The following is a 27,180-nucleotide window of genomic DNA, read 5'->3' as shown; positions in this document are numbered from 1 at the left end:
TTTCACTACTTTCACTTTATACTTACTTGATAACACCACCATCTTATAGTCACAACCACCCCTTTTGATCAGGGTGAATCTAAATAACTCTCCTAATCTCAATTAGTATATATATATTTGGTGATTATTCCACTCATTTGTACATTATATCTTACAATAGTTTTTAAAAAAGGTTTAAGAACATTTCCTTTTAAAAAAACAAAAATTCCTATCATGTAACTTTCTTTCCTTTTAAGGATATATGAAGGGAATAAGTTTGAATGGAAGAAAACCTGACAGATCAGTGACTAACTTGTACTGCCACCTCGCCTGGCCCCCGTGCCGGTGGCACGTAAAAAGCACCATCATCCGTCCGTGGCCGTTTGCCAGCCTCGCCTGGCCCCCGTGCCGGTGGCACGTAAAAAGCACCATCCGTCCGTGGCTGTTTGCCAGCTCCGTCTGGCACCTGTGCCGGTGGCACGTAAAAAGCACCCACTACACTCACGGAGTGGTTGGCGTTAAGAAGGGCATCCAGCAGTAGAAACACTGCCAGATCAGACTGGGCCGATGCAGCCTTCTAATGTAAAGGTATAATTAGACCAAAATCTGGCTTGTTGGAGGTAGATTGGAATTTAAAAAGTTAGACATCATGGTCAAACATCAGCATAATTATGAGCCAAAAATGGGAATATTTAACAAAATAAAAACCAAACCTAAAATAATAAAATGTTTCAAAATATAAATAAAATAAATAAACAAATACTAGAAGAAAGTAAGTGCAATAATGTAAAACTGACAGTTAATCGCAAAGACCACATTATATTACTTTATGCAGTTAAATTAACATGCCACAGCTTGAATTTTGAAAATAATAGAAAGCGCATGTATGTGAGTATGTGTGTGTGTGTGCATGTTTATGCATGCGCATATACACACACAAATCAATAGAGCAGTTGATTGGCTCCCAGATGGAGGTCAGTTATAAAAGATATAAATAGTCATGTGCTAAGTGTAACCAGCTGGTACTAGATTTCAACAAAATACATGCAAAGTATGAGAGCTTCTTTCTAAGAGAACACTTCATAAATTCAGCCCTTGAAATCAAAAGAGTTAAAAACAGTTAATTTGAATTAGATAAATACTAAATCAGTAAGAACTCCAGTCACATATCTATTGACAATTCTTTTGTAACCCTTGACATTTTTTAAACAATGCTCAAATCCTGAAATTTATTTATTTGCCGTGATGTCATAACAAAATGAAAAATTTGAAATGGGCAAAAGGATTCAAGCAAAAAATGATATTCTTTGTCAAATCAATAATAATGTATTGGCAGCAAATTAGAAGATTTACTAGTTGTCGTCTACTGGATAAATAATATAATAATAATTTAAAAGATTATAAGAATAGTGACTACATTACACCCATTAATTTCTTTATAAGAGAGACAAGAATATGACATGGGTCAAAAGTATGAATTGATTGTTAAGTGTTGTTCTTTAGCCTTAGGTTTAACACTAATCCAACAGACTTATAACAAAGACATTCCAGCTATGACCATCCAATCTTTAAATCAGACATAGTATTCTAAGATTCCATTACCCACTAAGTCTTTTTAAAGATGGTAGGATGTAACTTCAGAGAAATTTGGCCACTATTTTTAGCAGATCAAGTGTTTACATAGAAGTTTTCATAGAGTCTGATAGTTAAGAAACATAGCTGATAAATAAGTATTATTTCTATTTCCTCCGTCTGACATTACACACAAACTTAGTGCGGCAGTTACTGCTAACATTTCCTGAACAAGCACTAGAGGTTCGTTACAGCTGTATTGTTCACATACACAAAATACAGGAGTGTGTACATAGTTAGGGTGATAAATTATTATTCTTACCATGCACCATATTTGAAAATGTAGCCAAAACATTTTGTGAACTATCAGAAAAATATTTTTAAAATCCCACTTCTCTCTGTCTCACACACACACACATTGCACGAAAAGAAATAAGCTGAGAGAGGGACTTGCAGGGTTTAAAAGAAAATCTAGAATTTTACATTCCATCAGTATATTGAAGAAATAAGTTTAGTTATGTTTATTTAACAAGGGAGATAAATATATCTAGACTAAATGAAAGTAAATTCTTAAACAGATAAATGCATATACTTTTATTCCTAGTTTATGTCATTATTACTTCATCTTTTTTTCATATACAAGTCTACATAATCTAACGTTGCCTTTCCTAATTTAAGCTGGTAGTGTGTGTGTTGAGGGAAATTTTGCTACTATTTCTAAATACTAGAAGTAAACTTGATTCAATGCAAAGATACTTGCTGTTATTGTTTATATCAAACAGACCTAAAATAAAAGACATTCTCATCATGACTATTCTGTCTTTTTGCTCATCAAGACTACATTTCCAATACATTATTGAAGATAGAAGGATGTAATTTAAAATTCTGGTTGCAATTTCCAGCAGATCAAGCAACCATGCAATGGCTCCCTTATTGAGACCAGTAAAAAGTCTTGTTTGCCAATAAACAACTCTTCTCTCTTCTTTTACACTTTCTCTTTCATTCTTTCAGAATGAAGGTTGGTGTATGAGATGGCGTGAGGTATAAGTTACTTAGAGAAGGTGCAATAGGTGGTATAGAAATTGCTAGCATTATTTCAGTTACATATAACTATATTTACGTAAGTTCCATTATAATAAAAATATTTTAGAATGACTAAAGATGGAGATGTGGGCTGATTAAATGTGATTATATACATTGCATATACATTATTCCAGATTAACATTTACTGTGAATATTTGTAAAGTTACAATGATTGCATGAATCACATAGAGAGCCGGCATAGCTATGTGGTTAAGATGTCTGTGGCTATGGGTAGTTTACATTGTAGTCTTAGCTTGACCAATACATTATGAAAATAATTTAGTAGATGGAAATTATGGTGTGTGTGTGTGTGTGTGTGTGTGTGTGTGCATGTGTGTCTGTGTCCACAAGCACTAGTTTAAAACAACATATCGAGTTGAATCCTTTTACATCAAAAAGGAACTTATTCATTTGACAAACAGAGATCAATAAAATAAGTGGTATCAGAAATTGATGTGACCCGGTAAAATCCTAGAAGATAAGGATCCAGCTTGGCTACAGTTCAAAAGAAAAAAAGTATATGCAAACTGATTGAAGCGCAAACTTTCACTATTATAGTATGACAAATAATGTAATTTAAATTGAAAAGAGAAACTAATGTCAACCATTCTATGCTAACTACTGTTACAACTGATTTCACCACCGATATTTATTAAGTTACTGTAAATATCTATTTATTTAAGAACCCTCAGTTAATAATCACTTCAGTCTCTATAAGATCAAAATTTGAACTTACATGTATTTCAGTCGTATTTAAACCATGAGAAGTAATAAGGAATAAATTAACTGCATATAGAAACCCCCAAAGGTAATAAGTCTTAAATTATACAGTTGAGAAATGTCCAAAATTTGAATAAAAACAAAACCATTAGGGTTTTTAAAAAATTTTTTTTTATTACAACACAGTCTGATTTTGCTCTCAAACCATGGCCATCCACTCTTTGCAATTAATCTTCGTCTCCCACCTGATAAGCTCAAGGTTATTCAACAATAACTACTACTACTTCACTCTGTCATTAATCCTGACTCAACGATATATGGAATGATGAATTATTTATTTCATTGGGAACAAATATTTCCTGTCAATTTCAAATGGATTTAACATATCTTATGCTCTCAAGTGCTTTTTACGTTTTCTTAATATTAACATAATTTCTCAAGAAATATGATGTAAGTTCAGATCTATTAAATTCCAATATAAAAACAGTGAGATTCTACTTTTCCTAATTGCAGCCCACAATAAATTTTTAGTAATATAAAAGAGAAATAGTTTTAGGAGAAATAAGAGTACATCATAGAATTATTCTAATCTGTTGAAACAATATTACCAGTGATAAAAAAAAGAAAGAAAATAAAAAGCAAAAACTTAAATATAAAAAGCCAAAAGAAATTCTGAAAGCAAATGTTGACTGATTGAAAATGCATTTGTTGTGAAATTAAGAAACTATTAAAAAGAAAGTGGAGTGAATTTAAAAAGAATATCTTGAAATGTAATTTTATATCACTTATAACTGGGGTGGAGGATTGTTAAAGTAGAGCCTAAAGTAGAAAAGGTTGTAACAATGGGAGCAGGAAAAAAAAAAAAAAAGCTATCCTTTTAACATGAAATCAAATACATCATTAAGTTACTGTGGCAAAAAAGTTTAATGTGAAAAATATTGAACTTACCATTTACCCTTGGGTTTTCTGCTTTTTGTAAGCATGAAATGGTACAAGCTGAAAAGGAAAAAAAAATGAAGATAAAATATTTCATCTAAAACAATTTCATATGATGGAGAGAGTGGACAAATTGTTATTCATGCGTAAATTTCTAAACAGACTGTCTTAAGCTCGTACTAGTAAATGCTTCTATCTGAAAACAATACCTAAAATAAAATTCTTTAATGGAAATAAAAAATTGTGAGTTAAAAAGTTCATCCAACAGAAAGACAAACAATACTATCCCCATTCTTCATTATCTAACACGATTTCTTATCAAAAACATCACATCGCAAGTGAAAATTGTTCACTTTTTATAAAATCTAAAAACAAATTTATAAGAAATTCAAAAGAAATAGAAAAGAAATATAGATGTCTATTTATTTGTTCATCACTTATAGCAGTAAAACACCAGCTGTCCCTTATGTACTAAAAGAGTGACCCTTCACCATCTCTTCAATAGCTGCCCCAAAGCCTTAACAAACCTGTTAATGGTGACATGGCCAGGAGATCAAGATGATTGCACGGATGGTAACAACTGTTATTCAGTCCAGTTAACATCATCCCAGGAAAGAGATATCACTTTTCTCAAAGCTGGAGAGAAGCCTGGTTTTCTGAAACATCAACAACTGTGCTTACTTTCCGCAGCCCCAGATTGGTAGCTGAGAGGATCTGAGTGTTTCCAAGTGCACATCATACCAATGACATCTTCCCAAACATAGCTATCATCTCAAAATCCACCAAACAGGTGTTCATGTAGGAATTGACTGTGCCCTGGGAAGAACTGATGAAAGAAATCTTGCCAAATACTCTGAGCTAGTAGAGCAGCACAGAAACCAAGGATAGTGGGCTCATTGCAAGCTAATTGAAATAGGCTGCTGGAATTTTATGTTGCATTCACTCTGCAAAACTCAAACTAGGCTTGGAGTTACAGCTGCAGCAAAAAGAAGGCCCATACATTCCATTACTGAATTAGCCAAGAAAGCCATTAGATAGCATGCAAGCTATCTAATGTCTTTCTCCAGTTGGAGTCTGGTGTTGAAAGACCCATAAACATCACCGATGATGCATCCAAGAGCATCTGTGAGATACATCTTGGAACAGAGACTAACATTTGAATTCCTATCTTAGAAATGTTAGCCTCTACATCATACAATTCTTCAGCTACATACGTTAACAAGTGGATTATAAAAATTATGAAGTTTGGGTAAGTTGTATTTAATAGTAAGGTTTAAGAAAGGAGAAGTAAGTCTATTGATAGTAATAATAGAAATAATAATTTGAGGGGTTTGGTACAGTAAATTATGAACAAATTCTTAACTGAAAGAATAGTGCTAAATCATTAAACAAGTGATAAATATCTAAGAATTTTACTTTGATGTAACTTTTCATTACAATTCTATTTCCTAACACTAATCTATGCACAACCTTGCACATTTACATGTTCTTTTTCCTCACTACCCCCATACAGTAGTGTGAAGGTTGTGCTCTCTATGATGAGGTCAAAATAAGACCAAAATATGCCCATACTTTTCTCCCATACTTGCAGATATATTAGGAAGAAAAAAATCATTCATTTTAAAGCTACTTTGAATTAGCTTTAAAATGCACCTTGCATTTAGTATGTTAACACTAATTTAACTAGTATATAACTTTGGTAATATTTTATACATGTATCTACCCTTTATCATTGCAACACTTAATCCTCCAAGGACATAAATTATTCAGCTTGTCAAAGTTATAACAGAAAAAAAAAAAGATTCATTATATATAAGATAAAGCAAAGTAACATTAATTTATAATTAAACGATATTCTGTTTAAAGCTGAAAACTTTAATCATGAGGACTTTTTGTTGTTTCAATCTAACTAAATATTTACAAAATGTTTACAAAAGTATAGCCTATAATAACCTATTTTCTAGAATATATACACCATGAGGGTAGTGCTGACAGCAATATGGTTATCAGAGCTCCTACATTTCAAGTGTAACACTGACTTAGTCAAATTTAACACACATCTGAAACAATAATACATTTGGGTAATGTAATCAGTACTATTTAGAAGTGTGTAGCTTAGTAGTTAGGTTGTTGCACTCATGATTGTAAAATTATGGTTTTGATTTCTAGATCAGGTGATGTGTTGTGTTCATGAGCAAGACACTTCATTTCACATTGCTCCAGTCCACTCAGCTGGTAAAAATGAGTAATACTGCAACAGACTGGTGTCCTGTTCAAGAGAGGGGTGGATATATACACCACAGAATCTGAGAAACCAGCTTTATGAGCCTATGGCTTAAGAAGGCCTGTTGATCTTTTTGAATTAGTACAATAAGGAAGATCCTGATTAGTAGGGTGTGATGTTTATAGTGAATAAAAAGGTTTAGACAATGTTAGTCTTTGCTGATACTTAACACTAAAAGAATGTTATTTTCTACACATACAAAAAAAAAATGCTTTGCAAGAGTAACATATTGCAACAGGAATTGAAGTAATAGTCATTAAAGTATTCCACTTCTTGAATAATTGCCACTTGGATTAAATTGCCCAACTACTTTAATAGCCAGTAACTGTTTAAACAAAACACTTATCACTTTTAGGCTTTCATGCTTTTTCTCACAAAGACTAAAGTAGGAGTAAAAAGGAAAACAATGTTCCATAATGAAGTGATAAACATATGTAAAATGCATCAAGTCTCATACCTATCTTAGATTATCAAATCAAATCCAAAATCCTACTAAACCAAACTGCATCACATCACTTATCCACAGACTCAAACATCAAATATTGCTCTTCAAAGAAAGAAACTTCTAGTCTGTTTGACTGCATTTTACCAGCATTCAACACATGCTACTTATTAACTTCTCACATTAATTAGATATCTTCCATTACACACCATGCTACCAATCATAGGGATCAATTCTTAATTCAACCCTCTACTGATCAAATATATAAATATACTCAACAATCCACTCAGCTACCTACGCCAAATATTGGTTAAGAAGTCAAGACAATGCCACAGACTATAACAAAATTTCCAAGGCTTTGCGAATACAAATCTACAAGATTTTGTCAAATTTCTCAGCTTTTTCAAACAATGTACATACGATTTCCATAGTATGTTAACACAAAATTCAATAGCTATGATAGTACTATCACATTTTTTGAGATTCCTTAATATAGCCAAACCAAATACGAAGGGGTACCCAAAAGAAACTGGAATTTTGCAATATTATTTCATTCACTTAGTTTTACATGTTTACATTTTTATCATCTTCAAAATATTCCTCATTTGAAGCAGGCTCATTCGAAGCTGTGCTGGAACTCTTGCAATGTGATGCCTTTCAATACCTCTGTCCTTTTTTTCTTTGTCTCTACCACATCTGTAAATTCCATAGCACCAGCTTTTGTCACCAGTGATAACCTTAAAAAAGGTCTGGATCAATTTTCAAATGTTGTTTCAGTTCACAACATGCATTCAGTCATGACTGTTTTTGATCTTCCATGTGCAAGAGAGGCACAAATTTTACTGCAACTCTTTTCATTCGCAACTCCTTGCTCAAAATTCCTTAGCTGGAGCTCCAGGGCACACCAGTCATATCAACAAGTTCATCAGTTATTCCATGACAGTTATTCAAGATCAGTTCATGAATTTTTGTGATGTTTTCATTTGTTCGGTTGATGGTTGTCCTGATCGAGGTTGGTCTTCAAATAAGTGACGATTCCTAAAGCGTGGAAACCACTTGTAAACTTGTGTCTTGCTCATGGCAGCATCCTTGTAAGCTGTTTGAAGCATGACAACTGTTTCAGCTGCTGTTTTCCCCAGCAGAAAACAGAATTCGATGGAGGCACACTGCTTCTTTGTTTCAGCCATCACAAAAATTGATGAACAAGGGAGAAGTACTGCAAAACAAAGACACACCATGTGGCAGTATGACCCTACCCGATGGCACTGGTTGGCAGACTGATGTCTGAGGGTTGCTTCTAGTGGAAGAAGCCAGAACTAAAAACGGGCTTGTCCCACAGAGAATGTTTCCGGATACTTTTAGGTATATATTAGAAGCTACCAGTTCTTTTCTTACCAATATCACTCCTCCTAACATAACACTGGAAAACACAAACTTATATTTGTGTATCAAACTTATTAAAAATAAGAAGAGAGGGGGGGGAAACTAAAAGTCCAATTTAGCATATATAACACTTCAATAAATCACATGTAGCACAGTATCCTTGACTGGATAGCAAACCATATACCACAACAAAGACTACACAGAGGAGTATACAAGACCTTAAACCAGATTAAAAATAAAATCAGGAAGGTGTACCTATAGGTTACTGCCAAGCATTTGCTGTCATAAGGCAGAGTTGATTGGAGCTACTCAAGAATAACAGTTCTACAGGACAAAACTTCACTCGGTGAGCAAACCCACTCAGAAACTGGACCATTGTAGAACCAAGGTCTTCGGTAACCACTTGCACTGTAGCTACAATGAAATTTCCTTTTCTGAACTTGCCAATTTTCTCATCTGTTCCATTAATTCATCACAGCAACTAGAAAATTTACTTATATCATGGATCTAGAAACCAAACAGCCAACTAGTTGCCAGCCATTTTCGTGAGAACTAAGGATAAAATTGATTTCTAATTACAAAAGAGAAGCCCATGTTTCTGTTATAGATTATATATTAGAAAGAAGGGCATGCAAAAAGGCTGCCTCTGTAAGAGCCAGTTTCCACTCAATAAAATAATTATTTGTATAAAGAAAATTCCAATGGTTTAGAACACAGTGGTGTTTCTAGGTGACTTACTAATAGTGCTGTGACTGGAACAGGAATCTCACCTAACAGCTGGCAACAGAATGTTGAAATAGTGCAGTCACAAATGTTATAAAGTATATGAGATGGAAAGAAGGAAGGAAAATAAGATCATTATATACAGAGGACAAACAAAAAAGCTATATAATAAGTTTACTTAGCTAATTAATAAAAGAGAAAAAAGCATGAAGTTTGCAAATATTCTATGCAGTGATGTAAAGTTTCAAGTGTTTCAATTGTGGTGTTTGGGAATGAATTAAGGGAAAAACTTAGATAATGTAAAAATAATTGCATGGATAAGGACATATAAAAACAAATGGATGATGCATGGTGAAGGAAAAGGGTAAAGAAGTTAGAGAGAGTTGAGAATACTGGATTTCACAAACAGTACAAGACATTGAGATGCAGAGAGATAATAAATTGTTGACTCTTCAAATATAACCTAAATGTAAAAATGGATACTAAGCTGATGATAATGACATCCCAGGTGAAAATAATGGTTAATTAATGACCTAAAAAAAAGGTTCATTATACATTTTTGAATGCAACTTTCAAAATCTTCATAAATATCAAATGTATGTAAAACAAAAGCAAAGGATGTGGAGAGAAAAAAATGTAAGGAATATTTTGAAAATCTAATTGAAATTACTTATTTTAATGCCCCATTCAGTTGAAAATTGAAGAAATAATTGAATAAATTACATTTTAGTTTGTATCAAGCAATATATTTATTTTCTTCTATCTTTTACTTGTTTCAGTCATTGGCCTGCAGCTATGATGGGGCACCACCTTAAAGGATTTAGTCAAATTCTACACCAGTACTCATTGTTAAGTTTGGTACTTATTTTATTGATCTCTTTTGTCAAAGTGCTAAATAACAGGGATGTAAAGAAACTATCATCACTTGTTGATCCAAAGAATGTTGGAAGAGGTAGCAAAGACAAAGGCACGCATGCACACACACACACACACGATGACCTACCACAGTTTTCTTTAACTAAATTCACTCACAAGGGCAATGGTTGGCCTGGGGCTATAAAAGTGGAAGACTTTGTCCAAGGTGCAATAGGACTGAACCCAAAATACATGGATGCAAAGTGAGCTCCTGAACCACACAGCCATGTCTGCACCTAATATGTATATTAGGTTCTACATAAACTAATGTGCAAGCTTTATAAAGATAATTAAATTTCTGTTACAAAATGACCCCTCATTATGAAGATGGCAAATGAATACTGACTGTTGTTGCAATATAAATTTCCAGATATATTTATGCCAGTTAACTGGATGTCCTAGCATAAAGGATGGTATGTGTGTGTATAAGCCAGCTGAAATCACAGTTGTGGCTGTTGCCAGTGTCATGTAAGTGACATCCATGCCAGCGGCACATAAAAAGCACCCATTACACTCTTGGAGTGGTTAACATTAGAAAGGGCATCCAGTTGTAGAAATCATGCCAAATCAGACGGGAACCTGGTGCAGCCCTCCAGCTTATCAGTTTCAGTCAAACCATCTAACCCATGCCAGCATGGAAAATGAACATTAAATGATGATGTACACACACACACACACACACACACACACTGCATATATGTGATGTATTTGTCGCAGTAATTAATTGCAAAGGAACTCACCATAAGCTATTGAAAAGGCTCAACAGGAGTAATAGACAGTCAACCAAATTCATGGAAGGAATGGTTATAATAAAACAGAGTAACTAGAATGAAGGAGCAGTACAAGTTTCAGTTGTTGGCAATAAACAAGCTTTTTTTCTCCATATTTGTGATGCTGCGTAGGCTTTGGATGGGGAAAATTAGCTGAAGCATGAGATGGATATGATATACCAGATATGATATAGGCGCAGGAGTGGCTGTGTGGTAAGTAGCTTGCTAACCAACCACATGGTTCCGGGTTCAGTTCCACTGCGTGGCATCTTGGGCAAGTGTCTTCTGCTATAGTCCCGGGCCAACCAATGCCTTGTGAATGGATTTGGTAGACAGAAACTGAAAGAAGCCTGTCATATATATGTATATATATGTATATATATATATATATATATATTATATATATATATATATATATATATGTGTGTATGTGTGTGTATATGTTTGTGTGTTTACGTCCCCGTTACTTAGCGGTTCGGCAAAAGAGACCGATAGAATAAGTACTGGGCTTACAAAGAATAAGTCCCGGGGTCGATTTGCTCGACTAAAGGCGGTGCTCCAGCATGGCCACAGTCAAATGACTGAAACAAGTAAGAGTAAGAGATAAAAATATTAACTTTCAAAGAAGTTGCAGTGTAAATAAACTGAGAAAATTAAAGGCATCAGCTAATGTATGCAGGAGAGATAACTATAATGGCATGGACAAGTGATGTGAATTGATAAGTTGTGGGTGAAAATGTGCCTAATACTGATACAGAAAGGAAATGAGAAAAAGTGGTAAATTAGGATACTGGGCTTCATTGATGAGATGTTGTGCTACAGATCTATTCATTCGATGTTAATAGGGAAACATGAATGTCAAAATGGCAACAGTATGATGACATTGCAATATAGCAGTTATAAAGTAATTTCGATAGAAATTTAAACCAAATTTATCAGATGAAGAAAGCATGACAACTACCAATTATAATTTACTCTTTTACTTGTTTCAGTCATGTGACTGTGGCCATGCTGGAGCACCGCCTTTAGTCGATCAAATCGACCCCAGGACTTATTCTTTGTAAGCCTAGTACTTATTCTATCGGTCTCTTTTTTGCCGTACCGCTAAGTTACAGGGACGTAAACACACCAGCATCGGTTGTCAAGCGATGTTGGGAGGACAAATACAGACACACAAAGACGCACATACATATATACGATGGGCTTCTTTCAGTTTCCGTCTACTAAATCCACTCACAAGGCTTTGGTTGGCCCGAGGCTATAGTAGAAGACAGTTACCCAAGGTGCCACGCAGTGGGACTGAACCCGGAACCATGTGGTTCGTAAGCAAGCTACTTACCACACAGCCACTCCTACGCCTATATTGTAGACATTTTTGGTAAAATCATACTTTGGAAAGTTATTGAAACTACCTTCTGTCTATAATATATGTAAATACAAAATGTAAACAATTGAAAGAAGTTTTACTTATATGTAGAAAATACTAATTGTAAATTTATTCACAATGTATCCACATACAGACTACCTAGTTACTTTAGTTTGTTTGTTTTTTTAATATTGACACCTTGTAAGTATAATTCACTAAAGCAACTCTACAGGATAGTTTTACATAGCTGCTGACTTAAAAATATGAGCTTGCATTCTATTAAAATTCAACCTTTAAAGAAAGTATAACTTTGTTTCTGCGACTAAACATCTTTTTAGCATAGATAAGGCAGCATATTCAAATACAAATATTTACATCAGGGTAGCCTTTTTACAACAAATGATATAGAAGTAGCATTCTAAGTTGGCATTTGAAATCCTATTTGGTTATTTAAACAGTAGAGCTCCTGATTACCTATCTCTAAAACTAACTTATTTTCTACTTTTTATTTCTTATTTCTTACAAACCCAAATGATCCAAGGAGAGATCATCATTGAAAAGACATATAGAACATACGTCAACAACCCCACAAAGGAAATAATTCTATTAGACTTAAGTGAAAAAAGTGAAATTTGCAAACTTTCTGTTTTAAAAAAAAGAAAAAAGTTTTTCTCAACACTAAATTCAAAGCTTTTAAATACTTCATAAATGATAAAAGCGACTGAATTGTATTAAAATTAAGCTTAATTGTACTCAAAGAATAATTCTGAACTTCATAAATGAGCAAGATGAGATTTTGAAAACATTTACAAGTTAAAAACTATGACTGTAAGAACAATATAACTTATGAATAAGTGACATGCAATAGGAAAATGATACAAATTTAATGATGAAACCATTTTCTGTAATCTAAAAGAACTCTAGAAGTTAGATGAAAAGAAATACTACTCTGATCGATGCAATTCATAAAGTTATTTCAACTCAATGACCAAAACGAAATAGTAACAATAACATAAACAAAAAACTGCATCTAAAAGCATTTTAAAAAGCTATCAAAAAATCATCAAGATTCTTAATGATTTTCCCATTTAAGCATTATTAAATTCTCAAGAAATATGAGTACATATACCAAAATAAACACTTTAAAGATAGTATTTATTAAAACTGATATGGGAAATATTAACTTTGTGGAAAAGGAGAGAAACAAATCAGTAACAAAATGAATGAACAGTAACAAAAAGAACAAAAAATTTATTGGAATACTAATTTGTCTATGTGAAGAAATATTCTAGCAGCATCGTTTTTCTTTTATTTCTCTTTTCAGTAATGGTGAAAAGAATGAAATGAAAGAAAGTAAAAGAAAAAAATTAGTCAGCCAGACTGTTGCTGCCATGACAGTTATGAAGATGCCCAGCCAAAGTCTCACCAGACAGTTAGGTTCAGGCATACATTTACAGTCAACGATGTCATCATAATGTAACCTAGCAGAAAGTATATATTTGAGGCAGACAGTGTAGTGGAAAGACTAGTTAGCAGCAGGCAACAGACTGGAACATAATCTCCTCCCCCTTGCAATAACATTACACATATAAGGAAGAAAAGGAATCTGTAGAAGAAAAATTAACATACATAAGGCCGGAATAAAATACTATAAAAATGTATTGAAATCTTGATATACTATTCCATACAAGTTCATCAATAACCAAAAAAAACAAATTAGGAGCTACAGGAAATGACCAGTCTGGGATCAGTTACTTTGTACTGCGTGGGGGCCATGAAGATAGACTGGGTGGGAAGTTGTTACCAACTAAAAGGTTGTCTGAAACTGGTTACTGTCACACAGCAGACAGACAAGTATATGCATATTATATTACTGCTAACAGTCAGACAAACCCCAATCAATGAGCTAACAATCTCTGAGTAAGTGGACAAAAATATACATAATTTGTTGTTGCTAACAGCCAGTCTGTCTAGTCATAAGAGTCTGCTTCACAAAAGGTTCCACAGTTATATATGTTTTCACAAAGAAACAACAATGTTCTCACACATACACACACACACATAAAATATGTATATAGATATAATGCAGACAGAATGATATATATGAACACAATTATAGAGTGAGATCAAGAAATAACACCTATACATTTGCACACATATATACACACACAAAAATCACATGAGAAATGTTTTATCATATGACTCTTAAGTGTTATAGTTAACTAAATTGCCCATTAAAGTAAACGAAATACAAAAAAAAACATATCTTTCCTATTTAGTATTTAAATTGTTCATTAATAAAGAGAAAACGTAATTTGAAAGGAATTTTTTTTTAATAGAAACATGTAACCTTTTGAAAATTACATTTAACTAATGACCAAATAAAGTTTATATTTGAACTGAATAATGAAAGTTGATGTGAAATAATTAAAAAGCTGCACAGGTAAGAAGATCAGCAGGTGTTAGAAGCAAGTTCATCAGCATTTAATTGTTCACAAATACTGAATTGCATCAGTTTGCTAAAACAATTTATTTTAGCAATTTCATTAAAAATAAACATTTATATAATAGCTAAATAGAATAATAGAGAACAAGTTTCTAGAATTTAAACTTTGAAACTGTTTGGTTAAGTTCTTTTAAACGACAAATTCAAATAATTTTTATCACATACTTCCAGTGTAAAAAGATAAAGTATTCAAAATACATTTCTTGGTGGATATGCATTCAAATTAAATATTTCGAGTTTAATTAATTTTATGTATGTATGACTATTCCTCAAAAAAAAAAAATCAAGCTCATAGAACACAAAAAGTTTGGTATGTCAGTCTGTGACTGAAAGTGAAACTTCCAAAGAGTTATGCATCATGGGACATGGAAAAAATGTCTACTTTGAAATTATTCTAGGCAGTACAATCCTGAATTTTTCCAATATAATAGTTCTGGATATAAATTACTGTAACAGTAATAAGTGCCTAGGAATCATGGAATTCAAGTTTATTATAACAAATAAGACTAATCAGATCAGATTAAATGTTCAAAATGCATAGAATTCATGAAGAAAAGATACTTGGGGTTAAGGACTTTTTCTTTTCTTTTACTTCATTATATCAAAAGAGTAACTTAAACATTAAAATTAACCTTTTTGTATGTAGAACAGAAATTGTTTTTCATTTTTATAAGATGCAAATATTAATAGCATAAGCCATAATTGTATTTTAAATAATGAGCTAAGTTTTGAAAACTAAATACTTCATTGCATATACATGGAATGTTCATAAGAAAGAAAAAAAAGCTGTCAGCTGATACATGATCATCATATGATTTCTGCAAATTGACACCCTCCCCCATAAGACAGAAAATCTATTAGTTCACAACTTTCACTTGTTAAGTCTCATTATTCCAATAGATTACGCATTCAGTGTCAATGATTAGTGAGGACTTACTGCATGAAAATAGGAGATTAACTCAATTAAACATTTAACAATCAATAATGCGAAATTGAACCTCTGTTAACAGGTACTGAAGCCAGAGATTAAACTAACAGTCTACATATGTACAGAGGATATAATTTTAAGAAGTGACCACATACTTATCAGAAGCAATATAAGAGCCCATAAACATTATTTTAGATAAATACAAGACTTTAATAACCAAATATTTAAATAATTTAAATGAATAGATGTTGTAAACTTATATTAGTAAATAAGTTTATTGCAACAAAAACTAAAGTACTCTATGTTAAACTGGTTTTAAAATAAAACAAATTTACAAGTATTCTTTGACAGTTTAGTTTGTAATGGTTAAACGACAAACAGCTGAAAATATTGAAAATAATGCAGAGGAAGCAAAAAAAAGGCATCTTTTTTATATATATTCTTTTTTACTTCGTTAAAATTTTCTGGCTAAATAGAGAAAGTATTAACACTGTAAAAATTTGGAAGACTATTAGAACCATAAAGAATATAAAATGTTACCTTAGTTATTTAAATAAACAAATAGAAGGAAAGAAAAATAAAAAGAAAGACTGAAGAACTACGCAATCTGTTTGTTGCTGCCAGGTTAAGCCCTCATACTTTCCTTGTCATCAGCTGTGATGCTCAGTGTCAATAGCAGTAGTAGCAGGCCTACTTTTTATTTCCTTTCTCATCTGTTTTATTTATATTTATTTTAGCAAAATGACTAGTTGACCTAGAAGGCTGTCTAGACAAGGACTACAGCAGCAGTAGCAGCAGTCGGCACAGTCAGCAGCAGTAACAGGCTGCTTGCACTAGACAGGGTGTAAATGGGGAGGGAGAGAAACACATATGCTGACAACAGGGAATAGTGGTAAGGAACAAAATAGGTGAGTGAAAGAGAGAGAGACAGAAAGAGAAAGACGGAGAGAGGATGAACGATAAGCAAGACAGGGGAGGCAACAACCTAGATTGAAGGGAATCAATATAAATGGTGTTACTATGTGAGTGGTTTTGTTTATTTGTATGTGTTAGGCTATCTGTCCTTGTAATGATATCACCTCTGACCCACGCATTCACTCTCAAGTGATAATCATTATCATTAGGAAATCATACTATTTAGCTGATAAAATAGTTGCTATAGAGCTTACAAACAGCTTTTCTATGCGGTTATTTCATTCAATTTACAATATTTACGTTGGTAAGTTGTATATTTAGAAATAATCAAGAAAAATAAGTTATTTGCTTTGAAAAATTTTTTTAACAAACAATACAAAACAGTTATACAATAATTTCCAAAGACAAAATAAAAAAAAATTCAGATAAATGCTCAATTTAAATAAATAATTAAAAACTTCAAAATTCGAAGGAATATTTTAGAAAATATTTGCAGAAAATCACAATGTAACAGCTGTGCATAGCAAAATCACCAGATTTAAATGCAGAAATACTGTTCAGAAAGGGAAGCTTTTTTGTCAATTCAAAACTGGTCTTGTATACAATGGCTTGAAATTTGAAACAGACGGAATGTCTATCATGCACACATAGAGACAACCAAATTAACTTCTGAATTGAAAGCGTCTTGCCCAGCATTTTACCCAAGTACTCGGGTAACGTGTCAGCCTCGAATAAGAATAAAACAACAAAGTCACACACTATATAGCCTAAACTTTCAATATTTGATTTAACATTTTCAATTCCAGTTTAAATTTTATACAGGATATTTGATCTTATATACAGCTAACAAGAAGTTATTCTAAATTTTGTTTAACTTTCAAGGATGTGTCTTTTATATAAAGTCTTGGGTGAAGACAGGGTTGAATGGTTAAGAAATATGTTTCACAACTACATGGTTTCAGGTTTCAATTCTACTGTGCATAGAATTTACCTCAACCAAATCTTTGAATGAAATCTGGCAGATGGAAACTGTGTATGGCATGCTATCATAGGGACCATTTCTGTTAAATGGTAGACTTAATCAATGACCAACTTACTACCACTTCCTGGCTTTTGGTGCCGGTAGCAGAGTTCACTCAGTTGTTAAAACATGGAAGCCAAGTCTCTGGTATGTGGATAAGTTCTTCCCACTAGTCTTGGAGATCCTGCTGTTGTTATAATTAGCCCAAAACATACATACATAAACGTATATAAATGTCTTTCATAAATATTAAAATTAAGGGTATTATTTTCAAGCAAGTTTAAGAATAACAACTAATGAAAGTGATTTAATCTTGCATGTAGAGCCAAGATAGATTTTATCTTTAAACTCTCTCTTTCTCAAAGCACTATTAGTTATAATTTTCAATAGCAAATAAGAAAAAGAATTAAAAACATTTCTAAACAAACGAAATAAAAGAGTAAATGTTCATATTTCATAACTTTCCCCCATGTTGACATATACCCATTTGCATATTTGTGTTGCTAGAATAATAATTAAGATTCTTTTCCTACTGCCTAACTATAGAATCATTATTTATTTTGTTAAGAAGTTTGCTTCACAATTACATAATTTCAGACTCACTCCTTACAGCATGGGACCTTTGGTAAGTGTCTCCTACTTTATCATAGGCTGTAATTTGGTTGATGAAAATTTGAAGTGAATTTGGTAGATAAAAATGAGGTCCACTGTGTGTTTGTCTCAGGTCAAAAGAAAATTTTTTTTAATGCCCTGTATCCGTCTGTGTTTTCCATACCAGTCTTATGTCTCTATCTTGTATGTTTTTAGTTTTAAGACTTGACTTCAATAGCCAGATGAGTGATACCAACTTTTTCTAGCATCATAAAATGTAAGTCTCGATAAAAAGTTGGTTGATGAAACGAGTTTATCCATTTCTGTTCTTCTGCCAAATCCAATTAATTACAGTATACATCTGTCACCAATACTTTGATATATTTTTTATACATATAGATTTTATGTGTGTGTTTGTGCACACATGCATGTTGACATCCCACTGCTTCACATGAGCGAAATTGTAATTTGATATTTACATTCTTGATTGACATTATGGTCAGCCGCTTCACATTTTTGAGTATCTGTGAAATAGAAATTCCTTAATGGTGGTGACATGAAAAGCATCCAGCTGTAAGATCCTGCTTCATCTATCTATGTTCATGTACAACCCATGCTAGCATGGAGAAATGGATATTCATCATCACCACCGTTTAACGTCCACCTTCCAGGCTGGCATGGGGACATGTATCTATATAACTTTCATAAAGACTAAGAGTAATTTCTTAAAAAAGGGTAGAGTCTTTGAGTCAGAATCCAACATTACGTAACATTATACATACATAACAATTTCATTCCCATTTAAAATACTTTTTGGGACAGTGAAACTCAAACTCACTAAGAAAACAACTGCTAGCATAGAAATATATTTTAAAAATATTCTGAGAGTAGCTGACTGAATAAGATATCTCAATTCTGGATTTATATGTTATGTTTAATCAGTTCAAAAATATATAATAATGAACTACATTCTAATATTAAAAGTAACTATCTAACAATGTAGATGTCCAAACTAAACAACAAATTTGAAATATGACTGACAAGATTAAAACAACATTATTTTAATAACAGCTGTTATTTCAAACCTATCTCTGTTTTATGCAGATGAGCAAGATAGTCTATTTTGTGACATAATACCTACAGTGCAATTGTTTGGTAACTATTACTATGGCAGTGCGTAAGTAAATGAAATATTTTGGTGTTGAATGCAATTAATAGGATAAACTGTAAGGAGAAAAAGAATAAGTAGATGACAATGAAATTATTTAGTGTTAGTTGCATAAATGTGTACATATTACATAATTAGAAATAGGTCGAGAAGACCAGAATAAACTTTAAAGATGTGTTTAGTATCTAGACTACTGCACTACTTTAAGAAAAAGAAGAAAAAAATCTTTGCTAACAATAATTATAAACAAAATCTTTCTACATGTCTCCGAAATGTAAAAAGCAGGGGCAGACTGAGAGTATTAAGGGCCCTTGGGCATAACTGTTTACCAGGCTCTTTTGAATGTGTGTTTTAGTAGAGTGTGGGCCCCTAGCACTCCTGGCCCTCAGGCAGTGCCTGATAGACTGACAGCTCAGTCTTCCCCTGGTAAAAAGTATGCCATGTAGAAGGAACAAGACAACTTTCAGCTATGGCATTCTAAATAATGAGTGTGCATATGGCTGTGTGATAAGAAGTTTGCTTCCCAACCACATGATTCTAGGTTCAGTCCCACTGCATGGCACCTTGAGCAAGTGTCTTCTAGGAATAGATTTGAAACAAGGAAACTGAAAGAAGCCGCCCATCATGTGTGTTTGTGAGTGTGTGTATATATTTGTGTCTTTGTGTTTGTCCCTTACCACCACTTGACAACTGGTGTTGATTTGTTCACATTCCTGTAACGTAATGGTTTGGTAAAAGAGATTGATAGAATAAGAAGAAAGCTTAAAAGAAGATAAGTACTAGGGCTGGTTTTTTTCAACTAAAACTCTTCATGGTGATGCCCCAGAATGGCTGTAGTTTAATGACTGGAACAAGTAAAAGATAATAAATAAAGGATATATATATATATATATATATATATATATATATATATATATATATATATATATATATATAAAACTCTTCATTTAACTAAAAGTGTTAAATATTCCTAAGCAGAATTTTAAAAATTCATATTTATTCTTTCCTGAATAAAACAAATGTAAGAAAGAAAATTACTCTAGATGAAACAATATGAAAATCCTTTTTCAGAAAATAATTTTCCTATTGAAAGTTGCCCATAGAGAGAGAGAGAGAAAGGAAAAACTTTTTGAGAGACTAAAAATTACAATGGGATATAAAAGAAAAGCTACAATTACCAACATAATTAAATATTTGTCTCATGAGCCATTGATATTTTATCAAATTTTGGGGATAATGATAAATTATATGTACACAAGGAATTTCATCTGATAATTTCTTTGCATATGAGTAACAATTTAAAAACTCTGAGATACAACTAAATGTAATCTCTATATAATTGTAACTGAAATAAATGTTGGTTGGTTGAATTCTCCAGTCATGCTTTAAAACATGATGGTGACATTATGCCTCCATTCATCTTCCCACACAGCCTCAGACTCAACATGGAGGCCTACATCAAGTACCTGAAGGAGGTAGTGCAGCCCTGGGTCAAGAGGGTGGCTGCTGGAAGACCCTAAGTCTGGCAACAGGACTCTGCACCATGCCACACAAGCAAGAGAACCCAGTCATGGCTGTCAGACAATTTCTGCGACCAGATCACCCCTAACATCTAGCCACCTAACTCCCCACACTGCAACCCACTTGATTATTATGTGTGGGGCACAGTTGAGCAAGAGACCAACAAAACTCCTTGTAACACCAAAGATGCACTAAAGACAAGGATTATGGCAGCATTCACCAACTTAAACAAGAAGACCGTCCAGAAGAGTTGCAGGAGATTCCAAAGTTGTCCGGAGACCGTTGTTGAAGCCAATGGCGATTTTATTGAATAAATTTACTCTTTAATGGTTCAAAATATTTTGATCTAATTTTGGTAAATATATCTGTTAAAATGAGATGTCTGTGTTATTTTCATTTTTGCGTAAAATAGACGACAGTTTATTCACCACACTCAGTATATAAATATATATATATATAAAGAGAGAGGTAGTGAGGGGGAAGAAAGTAAAAGATCAATATAGAGGTGCAACATGAGTACACATACTAGACTTTGTGGCAGGCAGCGAATAAATGAAAGCTATACACATACAAAGTGAGAGAAAGAAAGAATTATAGTGGAAGGAGAGGAAGTGTGTGTGTGTGTATATATATATATATCACGTGACCGACCAGACCATCAGATGTTGTTACACATCGCTGGTCACAATGCGTTCGCATTGTTTTAGCCTTCGAATGACGCCACCCCGCTGGCTAAGCGAGCAGGGCAACAGAAGAAAGAGTACAGCAGGGATCACCACCCCCTGCCGGAGCCTCGTGGAGCTTTAAGGTGTTTTCGCTCAATAAACACTCACAATGCCCGGTCTGGGAATTGAAACCGCGATCCTACGACCGCGAGTCTGCTGCCCTAACCACTGGGTCATTGCGCCTCCATATATATATAGTTAATCCAAACAAGAAAGCACAAAAAAACACAACAACGCGAGGACGTGGAACAATTATAGTATTATTGAATGCTCAGGAAAGAAGGAGGGTTTAATGTTTTGAGCGGAGCTCTTCGTCGGAAACATAGGAGAAGGAAAGATCCAGAGAAGGGAAGACAGAGGGAAAAAAATTGCCAATGGTACACACGCGATCACATTTTGATACACATGTAGAGAGAGTGGGCTGGGGTGAATCTGTGTGTGAACTTCCATAATATAAAATCAACACGAGGAGTAATTTTGATTTATTTTTGTTTACTTTCTAGATGTTGTATTTAATTGTTTTTTAAGATAAATATTTTTGTTTTGAAAATTAGTATTGATTTCATCATTAAGCACAAAGAAATTTGATAAGAATTAAATTACAAATATTGTATGCATGCTATATTTTTCTGATACTACCTGTGGTGGCTATAGTACATTTCTAAAGCCGCCCATCGTCTAATGGATAAGACACTAATTATACACAATACAGAGAAGAAAATGAAACCAGTACTGCACAAGCTGACTTTGCCTTTCATTCTTTTGGAGTTGATGAAATAAGTACCAGTTGAGTACTAGGGTTGCTGTAATCAACAAGTCTCTTCTCATCAAAATTTCAGGCTTTGTGTCTATAGTAGAGAGGATTATCATCATTATTATTAACTGAACTAGCTGAATCATTAACACTTCAGACAAAATGGTTAGCAGCATTTCTTCTAGGTTTTCACATTCGAAGTTGAAATTCTGCCGAGGCCAACTTTACCTGTCATTATTTTGGGATAGACAAAATTAAAGTGTCAGTCAAATACTGAGGTTGACGTAATTAACTAATCCCCTTCCACGCAAATTGCTGGCCTTGTGCCAAAATTAGAAATTATTATTATTTACTGTACATGAGTTACTTGCCTCCTGAGAATAGCAGTTTACATGTTAGACATCAGTTATTTCCCTTGAATTTTGTCTTTCACTTTATCAAGGATTAAGAACACTGGAATTCAAAGACCCAAGGTATAAGACATGAGCCTCTAGTTTTATGGTTTGATTTTCATTTAAGTTTTTACTCTATTATTTTAATGAAACATATAGAATATTAGATCAACCAAAAGAATTTATGCAAATTATTAAACATTAAATTCCCCAACCAACATAAAAACAATAAAGGCAGAAGAGCATCTTAGTGAGATATCTTTGTAAAATATTTTAAAAGCTAGACAATTATCGCTAAAAACAACATTATGTATAAACTTTCAAGTATTCACAATATATTTGAAGAAAAATGCAGTCACTGCTGTTTCAACTAAAATTATATGACCATAATAAATTTAATATAAAGATCAAGAAATCAAAACTATTTTAGTTTTTTTTTCCCTATCATTTCTGTATTTTCTTTTCGGTAATAACCTTATATGGAGATGACTTGAACTTTCATCAAGAGGCCATACAAATTAAACTACTAAGATTAATGCGGTTCTAAAGAGTCACTGTACCAATAAAATCAGTTTAAGCAACATAATGTAAGCTAAAATACTTCCATAAAAATTTCACTAAAACAAAATTAGTCTCTATGTGCATTTCAGAATTGCAAAAAAGAAAGAAAAAGCATTCTCAAAGTTTATAAATAGTATGATATTGTTATGCTATTTGACAGTGGAAACTGATAAAGATGTGTCAATGAAAGAATATTTTATATATATATATATATATATATATATATACATACATATAGAGAGAGAGAGGAAAACATTTAGGGAATTGCCACATTAGCCGCAAATAAAAACAATACTCTTAGTGGATAATGCTGATCCTTTGGTTAGCCTATTCCTACCTTATTCAAATGCTCAATAGATAGAAAAAGAAGAAAACATGCGTAGATGACTGACACATTAGAATATTAGACAACCAGTTCCTGTCAGAATTGCTTTGTCTATGGTTAAAATACATAATTGTAAAATAGTCCAGTCCACCTATTTTGTGTGTAGGTGGCACAGGGTAAGAACACCTTGCGACTAGTTATAGTGCCAATACTAAAATTAGAAAGTTGGTAGCTTGTAGGAATAGTAACGTGCAATAGACTGGCATCCTATCTAGGGGAGATAAGAACCAACCCAGATTCGCCAAATGATGTGTGCGTATATGTATACACACATACATATAAAACAATTAAAAGTTGTTAGAGATTTTACATCATTGCTACTCCAAATTTCATAATTTCTATATCAATATTTCTTAGAGGAGGGACTGGTTTCAAACTCTATTTCTATTTAATAAATCTCAAAGTTATATGCACTTCTGAAAAGAAAGAGTGGTTGAATAATATTAGAGGTAGTTAATTTTAATTTGTTGAAATGTAATTATTGCATACGCACATCTTTTTACTGTGAAATTTAAATGAGACGCATGATTTTTTAAAAGAATAGGACCAAAATTAGCAAACTGAGGAACGAGGGCAGCTGTGATACTCTATGGCAATAATAAATGGCAATAAGATTTGGGATATCTACAAGAACATAGCATGCAATTTAATTAAATACAATTCATTGGCTATGTAATATGAACTAATGATACAGATTAGGCATTGATAAGCTGAGAATACATATGCGGTTTTAGAGGTCATAGTCTAAGTATGCAAGGAAGACAACTGTGTTATATTAGAGATTACGAGAATGGCAATATAAGTAGTCGAACATGAAAAATAGAATTTAAAATGTTGATCTTAAAAAAATATAGGAGTGTTGGAGAGAAACTTGTCTACTCAGATAGCCAATCAATAGAAGTGAGAACTACTACATACAAAAACGGATGTATAATTTAGAAACAACGTAGATCTCAATTTATCAAAATGTACATTTTGTTACTGTAATTTTGTGAAGGCATACAGCTTGAATGTTTAAATAATGGAAAGAAATAACTTACAAATCTAGAAATCCATCACATATAATAATGTGATTATTTTCTTACCTTCATTTTTAATAATAAGTAAATTGATGACTGATCAGAGATGAAAACACCAGACTTTATCAAGCTCATTTCTAAGAGAATAGTTTTAAAAAAATGTGGATACTAATTTTCTTTATCCATTTGAAACAAAAACGAAATGTTAAAGATAAGTAATATAGGTGCAATCTTTAGTTACTAGTTGGAATCTTAGTCACCAGAACAGCTAATTTGTGTTAGTGATCAGGAAAATATCCTAACAGTAAAACTTCATAATTTCGTATAGCTTAAAATATAATTCAGTACACTAAATAACATTGAGTTAAATTTTAAAATTAAGGAGACTATATATATATATATTGAATTAAAATGAAAAGTGTAATCTTCTTCAAACAGCAGCTTATTTTCTAGCAACATAAGATCAGAGTTCTTATTCCTTCCACACATTTTTTTTTTTCTCTTTTTAATATTTGCAGAGTCAATAAAGTAAATACTAGAAACAAATTAGCATAACTTCAGAAATTTACATATTGTGTTCTGAATTTGTTGTTCCACATTATACAAGCAGTATGTAACATGATTTATTGAACATTCTATATTTGCTGCCTCGATTATTCAAGTTTATTGAATTAATCAGTTTTAATCAAATGCAATTGTTAAATTAAGAAACATATTTATCATGATTACATTCGTGTTCATTCCATTATAAAAAAATAAGACTGTTAGCATTTATCAACAAATTTAAATATACTAAAGATTTACCTAACATAAACTCAAAGGGGCTTTAAAAAAATATTTGTAAATTTTTAAAATAAAATTACGTTAAAATTAATTCATCAATAAAAACTGCATGTGCAACAAATGAAAGTGATTGAAAGGCAGAATTTATTGCAAATAGAAGTTGATTCAGTCATTTCAAAGAGAGCACATGCTTTTCAAAGGTTTACAGGTGACAAAATAACTGACGCTAGGCAAACTATGCTTCGTCACTGGTAAAAAGCAAATTGACATCTGTAAAAATGACATCACATGATTACTCAAATCACATGCCGAAGAAGTAACCTGTGGAGACCTACAGCTGAATGATAGCATTTGATGAAGAAGATGAAGACTAAGAAATTCCCAAAACTATGAAGCTTTTGATCAAGTAATTAACTAAGGCCTTTCGTCTTATTGAAACAGGGATGGCAAAGTTTGAGAAGCAAGTTTCTTATGAAGAGAGACTCTAAGTTTAATGGAGTGACTAACTGCCTCAAATAGTAGAAGGCTATTTATAAGGAAAACCCCCCAAAATCTCTATCCAAACCTTTTTTGATGTTTACTTCCAGAAGTAAACACCTTATTCTCTATCAGTAGAAATAAACCATGTTTTTCTTCTGCATCATTCACTTAATGTCATCTTAATTATTAATCTAGCATATCCTTCCAGTATGCAAAACATCAAAAAGAATGAGACTGATAACCTTTTAATCATCATTTAACGTCCGCCTTCCATGCCATCTTTTTTTATTTCTATCTAAATTAAGGAATATTTCATCAATATTTTTACACACAAACATGCACTGTCTATTTCTCTACAGATTATAATGTTAGATTTATTATTATTATCATTAAAAAAGCCAGCAAAGTGGCAGAATTGGCAGCACGTTGGGAAAAATGCTTAGCGGTATTTCACCCGTCTTTATGTTCTAAGTTCAAATTCCGCTGAGGTTGACTTTGCCTTTCATCCTTTTGGAATTGATAAAATAAGCACCAATTACGCACTAGGGTCAATGTAATTGACTTATCCCCCCTCTACAAATTTCAGTCCTTGTGCCTTTAGTAGAAAGGATTTTTATTATTATTATTGTTGTTAAAGTGGCGAGCTGGCAGAATCGTTAGCACGCCGGGTGAAATGCTTAGAGGTATTTCGTCTGCCGCTATGTTCTGATTTCAAATTCCGTCGAGGTCGACTTTGCCTTTCATCCTTTCGGAGTTGATTAATTAAGTACCAGTTACGCACTGGGGGATCGATATAATTGACTTAATCCGTTTGTCTGTCCTTGTTTGTCCTCTCTGTGTTTAGCCCCTTATGGGTAGTAAAGAAATAGGTATTTCATCAGCTGCTATGTTCTGAGTTCAAATTCTGCTAAGGTTGACTTTGCCTTTCATTCTTTTGGGGTTGATGAAATAAGTACCAGTTATGCACTGGGGTTGATGTAATTGACTTAATCCCTTCCTCCAAACTTGATTGCCTTGTGCTTCCAGGAAAATTATTATTATTATTAAGGCGGTGAGCTAACAGAATCGTTAGCACACCAGGCAAAATGCTTAGTGGCATTTCATCTGTCATTATGACCTGAGTTCAAATTCCACCAAGGTAGATTTTGCCTTTCATCTTTTTCGGGTTGATGAAATAAGTACCAGTTATGCACTGGGGTTGATATAATCAACTAGCCCTCTTGTCCCAAAATTTCATGCCTTGTGTCTCCAGTAGAAA

At 33.0% G+C, this 27,180-nt stretch overlaps 1 protein-coding gene across 1 annotated transcript in view; it reads right to left on the bottom strand.

Moving 5' to 3' along the window:
- The window catches only part of LOC115221517, a 180,202-nt gene that overhangs the window by 142,523 nt on the left and 10,499 nt on the right, over positions 1 to 27,180 (bottom strand). Inside the window, exon 3 of the transcript XR_005002862.1 lies at positions 4,303 to 4,350. The gene's annotated coding sequence lies outside the window, so the exon portion shown is untranslated. The remainder of the gene's footprint in view (positions 1 to 4,302; positions 4,351 to 27,180) is intronic.

This window comes from Octopus sinensis, linkage group LG18, assembly GCF_006345805.1.
Source record: "Octopus sinensis linkage group LG18, ASM634580v1, whole genome shotgun sequence".
Classification (NCBI taxonomy): domain Eukaryota; kingdom Metazoa; phylum Mollusca; class Cephalopoda; order Octopoda; family Octopodidae; genus Octopus; species Octopus sinensis.
This window is presented reverse-complemented; position numbering and strand designations above follow the sequence as displayed.